Here is an 11366-nt window from a genome sequence, read left to right on the forward strand (position 1 = left end):
TTTAATTCGCCTTCATTTGTTGGTTTAGTTAAACCCATGCCCATAGTATGCTTTTTTTTTTGCTCCTAATTTTCTTTCGGCGTTGACTGTGATTTCCGTCCGCCATTGTTGATGGAATGTTCTTCCTGCTGGTGTTAGGTATAATGAGGCTCCAGAAGAAGCCTATGAAGAAGGATCGAAGGCACTCTTCGTCTACTGATCCACCTCTGTGAATGGATCATCCCGATGCTACGCCATCTCCGCCTCCTGAGGACATTGAGGTACCTTCCGGTACTGAGATGGTTGTGATCCCTGAGGCTACTGTGGGCCCTGAGGTAGAGGAAGTTTTTGTTGAGGATCTTCCACCTCCTCCTCCACTTCACTTTGAGCTTCAAAGGCTTCAACTTCGCGACAAGGATAGCTACGCTCACTTGTCCTTAGCTGAGATTGCCAAGTCTTTTCGCCTCCATAAGTTTGATATCTCCTTTGTCGATGGTCCTGATGTTCTCACAGAATCCATGATCCGGGGTTTTCCTTATGATGAGAATACCCTCTTGATTAGTGTTGGTCAGTTAGCCACAGGTATCCTCCTCTGTTTACCAGGATGACCCGGTGAATATGACTCAGGACCGAGGAGTCATGCACTATACTGGTAATTTATGGCGTGTCTTTTGCGAGTGTCGGTATCGTAGCAAGGGTAAGACAACTCTGGAATCTTATGACCCCTTTGCTGAGGGGAGGTCTAAGCAAGAGGATTATACCCCTGCCAACTTCAATGCTACGTACGCTGATGCTATTCAGAAGAGTAATTTATTAACTTGGAGTGTTGGCCCTCGTCATATCCATGTTATTGCCAAACAAATCAGGGAAGGACAACCATCGTCTGCTGGAGGAGATTGACAAGACTAGTTTGACCGTTATCCCTTATTCTACTAAGTTATCTTTTCCTAATTCTGATCGCCTCCGTCTTTATCATGATGATCGTTGGTTTCGTACTCCTCTTCGTGTGGTGGGTCCTTGGGCCTACGGTTTTACTACCGCTGATCCCCATGTTCCCCGTACAAATTTTTCTTTTCCTGAGAAGTATGATGGATATCAGCCTTGGGTTTTCAACCCTACTGCTTCTCATGAGGTAACCTTCGTTTTTCCTTGAAGGCTTTTTGTTATAGCATTGCTCGGTCGAACTCGCATGCGTTTCTATCTCAAGCGTGTTTGTCAATGTTAGTGATCAAAACTATAAGTCTTGATTTCTAGTCTATGATGCGTGTCGTAACCACAAAAAATTAATTAATATTTTTCTCACTAATTAACAAGTAATATAGCGATAGTAAGGATCGTTCCCACGAGGATCAAGAGGTGTTAGTTGTCTTATAATGTCACAAAAAAGGGGGGTTTTAGATTTTATAAAGTAAAAGAATAAATAAAACAATTAAAAAGATAAAGTTGAAATCAATAAGAGAGATTAGATCAAGGAATCCTTCTTCGTTGCAAAATAATAATTCAAGTTATGTTTTTCATCCACATGTTATTAGTCACAGATTATCACAAACCGTAGGTAAAGTAGCTAGCTCAGTGCTAAACCCCTAAATCCCTAGTATCACCGGATACGGAAGTTCTCAACTACCGGATTCTATTCACCAAACCACCTAGTAGTAGATCACTCAAGATGTAATTTAGTTAAACGCATTAATATTTATGAATTTATTAGGTTGATATTAGTAGTTAGACTCTTAGCTCAAGGTCTACTTGTTAACGTTGTTTCCACACACAATTTCTCCACGGAATTCCTCCGCAAGATCTCGTGTTTGCTACTTGTATAAAGAGTCAAGAAACGATTACTTATCCCCTAACTTTCACTAGCTTTAGATCAATTAACAAATCAACTTAATATGCATCCTAAACGACCTATCAATCAACCATGAATGTATAAACATTCCTATTAGTAAAAACAAATGATAATCATGTGAAAACTTCAAAGTAGATTTAAAACAAAACTTAAAACATGTTAAGAACTAGGAATTCATCCTCAATCAATAAAATTATCTACTCATGCTAAGGAGTTCACACAAAGAATTAAGAAAAGAGAAGTGTTATGTGTGTAAAAGGTGTGCAAAAGTTGTGTAGAGAACTTCTCTATTTATAGGATTCAATTTCCTATCAATCCTCTTAGGAATAGAATCCTCATTCCATAATAACACAACTTTCCCTTTGTAGCTCAACTTCCAAATCCAAGTCTTTCTCAAATCTTTCATCTTCTCTTTCCAAATCCAAGCCCAATTCTTCAAACCCATGAGTCTAGATGAGTCTAGAAAAATTTTCATTAATTGAGTCGCCTATGAAATGAAAATATTTCCCATTTCGCACAAATTGGGTGATTTCTTCTTCTTTTCCTCCGTGCGACTCCAAAATACCTAAAACACTCAAAACAAACGTAAAATACAAAATTCACAAGAAAAAATAGCAAAGAAAGCATAACCAATAGATAATAATTAATGGTGTATTCTACACCTATCAAACTACTATAGCTAAGTATCGGACTAGGATAAAAAGTGTAATTGAGCTCAAGGACTTCATGGCGATTCATCATACAAGAAGAAGAAATACTCAAGGAACCGGTGGAACTTCTCGACAAAAAGGTATGTGAAGACTTGAACTTATCTGTCACTCAAAAGTATATCTACTCTATCTCCTAATTCTTGAGACAAAAAGTCGTATGTTATATATAGACTTAGATTATACACATTTGGTATTTCGAGTCGAGTATACCTCGCCTATCTATATCTCAAAATATGTGTTGGTAAGCGTTTCGCTTCGACCATGTTTATCTTACCTAGTGACGTAAGTCATGATATGTTTCAATCACTTTGAAAATTGCTTTGACGAGAAATGGTGTAACAACTAAATGACGTCCTCTAAGAATGTTTCAATGGTTGGAATGAAAGTTTAGATTACATAACCAATGATGGACATAAGTATTGTTGTGGAAACACATATGTACATAAGTCCTATACCTTGAACCAAAGTTTGCGAACTTTGTTGATCAAGAGAAACCGGAAGAATGGGTTGTTGCCAAGTCCGCGAACTCAGTCCGCGAACTGCCGAACTTCTCATTCCGAGAAATTCTGCTAGAGTTGACAAACTTGTTGTGTTAGTACCAGTCCGCGAACCAGAGGAAAGTCTTTCCCGAGATTTCCTGTTGGGGTTTGTAAACTCTTCTCGGTTGCTTAAGTCCGCGAACCTAGTGTGCAAACTTAAGAAGTTTATATATCTGAAGATGATTTCTGAACTTAAACTTATTTGCAAACCGTGGCTATAAAGTTCATGAACCGATTTGAGTGAATCAAATCATCTTTGCTTCAATTGTGTCTTGTGTAGTACATAAGATTTCCTCCATGTTCGTATGGTGGCGCGATGTTCTACGCGAATCCACCTTGGAAGGACATCATACCAAAGTCGTACAAGACGGACTTTGATTCATTTTGATCCTTAACTTATCTCGCTTTTTTCGGTCGATGAAGAGGAAGAGAAGGCAGGCTTTGCAGTGGGAATTGAACAACTCTCTAACTAGTTCATTTGAGTCATTTGAACTAGTTATGATGAATAAGAATATGGTTGGTACGAAATGCTCATATGGCTAACCTTTTGGTTAACTATTGTTGAACCAATAATGTACACGTTTGGGTACGGTTAACAAACCTAGAAGCATGCAGTTCATTTGTGTATAACAAGCTAAGTTTTCGATATAACGGTTGAGAAATATTAGCTTGAATCTAAATCAGGTTTTCATCTAACGGTGGATATTGTTTGCTTTGTGACCAAAGCGAAACCCTGATTTGGAAGACTATATAAGGGGGCATATAGCAACTCTGCAAAACTAATCCCCACACCTCACGTGTGATACTAGTTTGTGTGCTAGAGTCGTTTCTCCTTTAACCTTTGGTTTGTTCTTCTAAAACCAGGTTAACGACTTAAAGAATTCATTGGGATTGTGAAGCCAGACCGATACTACTTTTATCGTAGTTGTGTGATCTGATCTTGAATCTTCTATCGTACGAGTACAATCAGATTGATTGGCTTGAGATTAATATCTCCGATAGGCAAGATATAAAAAGTAGTCACAAACATCTTCGTCTCATTGTTTTTGATTCCGAAACATCTTGTTTCGCTACCATACGATTAAGATTGTTGTAAGGGGATTGATTTGTCTAGGCTGTTCTTCGGGAATATAAGACCGGATTATCAATCGGTTCCTGTTCACCTTGATTATTATCAAAAGACGTAACAAAAACTTTAGGGTTTTTCCGTGGGAGACAGATTGATCCTTGGATAGACTTTTCTATGTGAGACAGATTTGATTATTGTTAAAGCCTGCGATTTTGGGTTGTGGAAACTCTTAGTTGTGGGTGAGATCAGCTAAGGGAATCAAGTGCACAGTATCCTGCTGGGATCAGAGGCGTAGATAGTACAACTGTACCTTGGATCACTGGGACACTGATTGGGGTTCAACTACAGTCCAGTCCGAAGTTAGCTTGGAGTAGGCTAGTGTCTGTAACGGCTTAATATAGTGTGTGTTCAATCTGGACTAGGTCCCGGGGTTTTTCTGCATTTGCGGTTTCCTTGTTAACAAAATTTCTGGTGTCTGTATTATTTCAATTTCCGCATTATATTGTTTTATCTTTATAATTGAAATAATACAGGTTGTGCGTTAGATCATCAATTAGAGTAATCCAACCTTTGGTTGTTGATTTTCATTGATCCTTGGATATTGGTCTTTGGTACCATCCAAGTTATTCCTTGTGTTTGATTAAAGAATCTCTGATTTCTATTAGCTCGAGTAAATCAAAACAAGAGAGAGATATTAACTCCTTGAGATACTTTTACCTAGATTGAGTCTGACTGTCTAGTTGATTCTCTAGAAAGTATTTCGGAGTTAGTCCATACATATTGCTAAGCAAAATATTGGGTGGTGTTGTTATACCCCTGCTTTTTCAATTGGTATCAGAGCAGGCAAACACGTTCAAGACCTTACAAGTCTGTGTTTGTAGCGATCTGACTCTATGGACAGAGGTGCTATCTATATTAACGTACCACAAGTCTTCGATGGATCTAATTACTTATGGTCAAAAATTTCTATGCGATATTTTCTTCAAGCGCTTGATTTTTAATCATGGGTATATGTTGTTAATGGCTATGATGCTCTCGTTGTGGCAGTTGGAGAAGTAAACGTTCCCAAGAATATTGGTGAATATAATCCTGTTGAGATACTTGCTGCAAAGCAAAATTCCGACGATTTGAATGCCATCATACATGATATTACCCCAAATCTTCAGCACCATGTGTCAAATTGCACTAGGTCTAAAGATGCTTGGGATATCTTAGAAACCGTATTTGAAGGAAACTGCAGTGAAAAGGAAGCTAGGCTTCAAAACCTTAATTCCTATTGGGAGAACCTTCGTAAGGAAGATGAAGATACATTTGATGAGTTTAATCACAGAGTGTCTGAAATTATTAATGCATCTTTTGCATTCGGTAAGACTATTCCTGAAAAGGACATTGTGAAGAAAATTCTATGATCGCTTCCATCGAGATACGAGTCTAAGAAGCATGCCATCGTTGAGGGAAATAACCTTGATAATCTTTCCAGAAATACATTGGTTGGAAAACTAAAGATCTTTGATCATGAGTATACATCCAAAATCAGAAAGGATGTTTCCTTTAAAACATAGAAGAACACTAAGTTACTTGATAAAAGTAAAAGTATTTATGTCTCTGAGGATGATCAGTCTGAAGGTGATTTTTCGGATGAAAATCTTGAAAAATCAGTCTCCTTGATCACAAGACAGTTTAGGGATCTTCTATTGAAGAGAAGTAACGGTTTTCAAGAGACAAACCTAGGTCGTCAGATAAACCTCACAATCGCGTTCCTCCTAAAAACAGGGATGCTGACGAGGCTGATGACGAGGATATGCCACAATGCTTTAAGTGTAAAGGTTTTGGTCATTTTGCAAACGAGTGCCCAAATCGTAGCAAATACACTGGGAAAAAAGGTCTTGTTGTAACACTTGATGAGATGTCTGAGATCTATGATTCTGATGAAAATAGGAAACAAGTGTTGGTCTTCTATGTGAAAACATTGATTTTGATAATTATAGCAATACATATATCAACCTTGATGGTTTCGGTGAAGAAGAGAATCCAATCAAGCTGGAAGAATCAATTGACCCATCCTTTGGAAACTCTGGTTGTAATGTTTCAGGATCCACTATGTGTCTAGATGCGTTCACACCACAGATGCCTGAATACTATCCAAGTTTGACGTGCTCGTTTTGTTCTCAAAAGGGTCATGAACTATCAAGATGTTACAAGTACAAACATCAAGTGAGGCACGCCAACAAACTTCAACGAAGATCAAATCGTTTAGCAAGGAAGCTTAAACTTGCTCAGAAGACTGCTGAGGTATGTATGATTTTATCTTCGTCTAAGAAGTTGTTTTCCAAAGACAAAATAAGACCATCAGAGAAGAAAGTATGGTAAAATCGCTTTGATGGACAGAAGTCAGAGGATTCCTCTCTAGAGGAAAATGGTGGACAAATTGTTGTTCACCACAACACAAATTGATTGTGTTGTTTTGTAAATCTTGTCTCATGTGCCTGATCAAAAGAGACAAGGTCGTGTACCAATCGGGCTTTAGGAAAAGTTTTTCTTCTTCTTTTCTTAAGATGTTTGTCTATCAAAACAAAGTAAAGGGTTATTATCAACAATTCTACTCTTTATAGGGTTTAGAATAAGGCGTCTATAAACCTGCTTAAAGGTTGCGAACCCTACATTCCCTTTTCCTCTCTGATATCTTTTATATATTAAAACTGCTTGATGACATTGTGAATTCCACTCACAAAAACCAGTTGTTTATAACTGTTCTATAAGCATCATGTCTTTGGATGGAAAAGATGTCAATATGATTGTTAAGCCATCAATCAAGGAAAAAGAGAAATCTCCAGTAACTCCTTCCTTGAAAATAAAGAGGAGGAATACAAGAAAGCCAAGGGCTGTCCTTTCTAACTCTCAGAAGTTTTCCGATGTTCTTGATGAGTTGAAGGAAGTAAGAAAGGAAATTAGTGAAATAAAGGCTTGCGATTTAAGATCTTTGGAAATTCAGAATGCCCTGGTTCGACATCATCATCCAAGACGGTTTGTTGGTTTTGACTCCTTCCTCCACGAACCTTATATTCCAATGGTTGTTGACGACAAGGAGTTCGGGAATGATAAGGAATTTCTCAAAGATATTGTTGCCTAGTATGTCTTCTTTTTGGTTTAGTTGGAAGAATAAATAGTGCTTTGAATATCAATGATTGTGACTACACATAGCTATTATTTTCATCTTCTTGTTTCTTTAGGTTTATTGGTTTAAATTCTAAAAATATTTGGAGGATGATGGTTTGCAGTATTTAATCTATATGATTTGTTATATTGCAATTTGTTATGGGATATTGGTGTTTACGTCCGTGAACTATGTTGTCCCATATTTTGTCAAAAGTAAAGTCGTTCATGATCGATACTCATGTATTGATTTAAGGATGAATAGACTTTTGACATATACAAAAGCTAAGCCTATATTGTCAATTCTTTGATGGAAGATAGGTTAAAATCTTTTGTGTTCAAGGATTATGTCTATTAAATATCGTTATGCAAGTAGTGATGGAAAATAGAATGAATCCTTGTGTATTCCACAGTATTGATCTTCAATGATCCATATTTTATGTAATACTGTGAGGCTCCGTAATGTGTCTTATGTTGAGCACTATACAACCAAGTTGATTAATTTTTGATTAGATTTGTTGGTTATTCCGTAAGGTATTTTATGTTGAGCATTCTTGAACTAAATTAATCATCTTGTTTGGTTATTTAGTTATTGCTCCATAAGTCTTTTTATGTCGAGCAAAAAAAATGACAATTAAATTGATTACTTTTGTAATTAGTTTGGTTGTGTGTTCCAATTAGATTAATTATGGGTTCTCTTGTAATTAATCTAGTTCAGTATTTTCATACTCCGTAAGATTCCTCTTATTTTGAGTATATGAACGACTATCCTATTCATTTTCTAATGGTTATGTTAGTCGTATGCTCCGTAAGTTCTCTTATTTCGAGCATAATCAATTAAGTCGATCACTTTTGTGTTTAATTTGATTGCATATTCCGATTAAATTAATCATGGCTTTACTTGTGATTAATTTGATTGAGTTTTTGAATATAGAAAATCATTCTCATGGTTTTTGGTGTCCAATAAAAATCCTTCTTTTCTTTTGAAATTAAGGTCGTTCTTGTTGTTCCCTTGGGAATGACATCAAATGGGGGAGAGTTATTTTGAACTTGTGCTTAATGGTCATATATTGAGGGGTGTGCGGCTGCGAAATTTTAAAGGGGTTATCTTGTATCTTTAAACTCCTTGCTGAATGCTATTAGCTTCGGCTATATGATTGCATCTAAATTATATGGTATGTATTTTTTATTTTAGTCATGAAATGTCTCTTACAGTATAGATGGGGAAAACGATTTGCTGGTTTTTACGGAATTGAGGAGACGACCGTGCGGAGGAGATTCCTTGAATCGAGGGAAATGTTTAACCTCACACAGATGCACTGCAAGAAGGGGGTGCTTTAAGTTTGAGAGATCAATCTGTAGGACTTCGGACTAAACCAAGACAATGGCCGTTCTAGAGTCAATTCGGTCACAAGATAGGATGGGTCGATCTGTAGGAGGGAAGCTGAGAAAATGTGTGAGATCAATGGTGATCAAAGATTGTAGGTGTATTGTGTATTCTGCGTGAAGAAATAAGATAAGTTCTTATTGATTGAATTTTCTCTGTTGAGAGTAATTGCTCAGACGCTGAGTTCTTAATCTCTTGTTTTCTGTTGGCGAGAGATTGTCTTGTCTTTTCAATCATGATTCAGAGACTTATTTTTATTGCTAGAATCGTAAACATCATGATCCAATGAAGTGTGACAGTTGATGGAATCAAAGAGTGGAGAAGTGGAAATTGTGTTAAAACCAGTTGCTCAACGTGCGGAGACTTGGTCGATTTCCATCCACTACTTTGTTAACTCCTTCAACTAATTTCACGACTTGCTCACATTCTCATCGTGTGTATGAACACACGTGCCGTAGACCGCCAGACCAAAACCCTAGTTAATATCCCCCATGTGACACGATTGATATCTCGTGATTGTGGAGTCTGCAAGGAAGACGTGTATTTAGTTAGTCAGTTGCTGACTTCATGACTTCATGGGATGATGGGTCCATGTATTGCTGAGGATTTCCAAATATTCTGAAACACACGAATTGAACATGTCTGTTGAGACAGAGGTATAATTTTCAAGTAAACATCGATAGTTAAGGTGAGAAAATATTGCTCATTCGATGAATTGTTGAATATTGATAGTTGAACCAATATTCCTTGGTTTGAGCAAATATTTCTCATCTGAGCAAATGTTGCTCGTTTGATGAATAATTGGTAGCGCGACCAGATAAAATATTAAATTAAGATACTGGCAACTGGACCGAGTATAATTAATAAAATATTGATCATGAGATCAACATAAAATTATTAGCGTTCGAATCTGGAACTATGAACCTTGAACTCGAACCCCCTAATTCGATCAGTTGATTGTTCATTGAAAATTAACCACAAAGTGAAGGAGGGACCGGCTACATGGGATCATGGATCAACCATGTAGCACCTATATTCTCGAGTGAGCAAATACCAAGGTCTCCTGAAGAGTTGGTAAAAGGATGATCAAATACTGGTTTAATCATTTATTATTAAAATAATGCTCGTCTGAGCCTTAGGTCATAAAACCTGATTAATTATGAAAAGATGAGGAACCGACCAAGGGGTCATAAAACCAGCTCTGATTGGTCACAGGATCGTCTGACGATCATTCCATGAAATTCCAAGTTGTTTGGAACAGTTTTGGACCCAAATACGTGCAATTGCGCAAATTAGGTCAAATTATGAAAATGTGTGGGACCGGTTTATTACAAGCCAAAGAGCCAACCTTGGTCGGTTAAGGTAACATGCTCATATCTCCAGAGTGTCCGTGTCCCAGTCCTGAGAATTTTGATATTTTCTGATATGCGTTTGAGTAACATTTTGAGAAAATATGACAAAATCAGGGTTTTTGCTGAAACTGAGGAAACTTCATGAGATGAAGGAAAAATAATAATATAATGAAGGAATCATGAAGTGTAGGACCAGATATTTCCAAGGCATGGCCGTCCGGCCAATGAGCCTGGTCCCATAGCATTTTCCTAACTTTTTTATATTTTTCATGATTTTATGAAAATGCCATGAAATCAAGGAGTTTGTTGAAATAAAGGAGTTTTTGTTGAAATCAAGGAGTTTCCTTGAATTGAAGGAGTTTCCATGAGATGAAGGAAACAAATAATAATAAAATAAGGATGTGTGGACCGGCTTGGGCATGGTCGGCCGGCTAGGGCTCGGTCCCGTGAGTTTTCCCTAATTTTATGTATTATTTCATGATTTTATGGAAATTCCATAATTTGAAGGAAATATCATGAATCAAGGAATTTAATGGGATCAAGGAAACATAAAAAATAATAATAATAAAATAAGGGGCATGTGGGACCGACTAGGGCATGACCGGCCGGCTAGGGCTCGGTCCCACGAGTTTCCCTAATTTTTATTATTTTTCATGACTTGAAGGAAATATCAGGAAATTAAGGAAATACCATGAGATCAAGGAATTTCATGGGATCAAGGAAATAAGAATTATAAAATAATAAGGAATGCAAGGTGTGGGACCGTCCATAACTAGGGCATGACCGGCCGGCTAGTAGGCTTAGTCCCGCACACTTTCCTAATTATTTTATTATTTTTTGGATGTGAAGGAAACACCATGAGACTGAGGAGTTCCCTTGATACAGAGGAATTTTGCTCAAATTAGGGAATTTTCATGAGATCAAGGAAAATAATAAAAATATGATAAAATATAAAATTGGGTGTGAGACTGGTGACGGCACGACCGGCCGGACGGTGGGCCCAGTCCCCCAACTCCTTGGTAAATATTCTATTATTTATTATTTTCTTTCGTATTTTGCATAGGTTCATCGTCTCGTCGCATTTTGAGATGCTCGTTCGTGTGTTCAGGTGATCGTTAGTGCATTATTGTTGAGTACACTTGCATCCTTTTGGTCGGGGCTTACTCGAAGGTAGCTCAGATGCTCGTACGTTGAATATTTATCACTAATCCATGGAGTTCTGCTGGGAAAACCATGAATTGAAGTAACGAAATATTATGAATAACGTAGAATATTTTTCAAGGATTCAGTAAATGAATCTAATGATTTAGGAATAATTAATTGATGGCTCT

The sequence above is a fragment of the Papaver somniferum genome, chromosome 6 (genome assembly GCF_003573695.1).
Source record: "Papaver somniferum cultivar HN1 chromosome 6, ASM357369v1, whole genome shotgun sequence".
Taxonomy (NCBI): domain Eukaryota; kingdom Viridiplantae; phylum Streptophyta; class Magnoliopsida; order Ranunculales; family Papaveraceae; genus Papaver; species Papaver somniferum.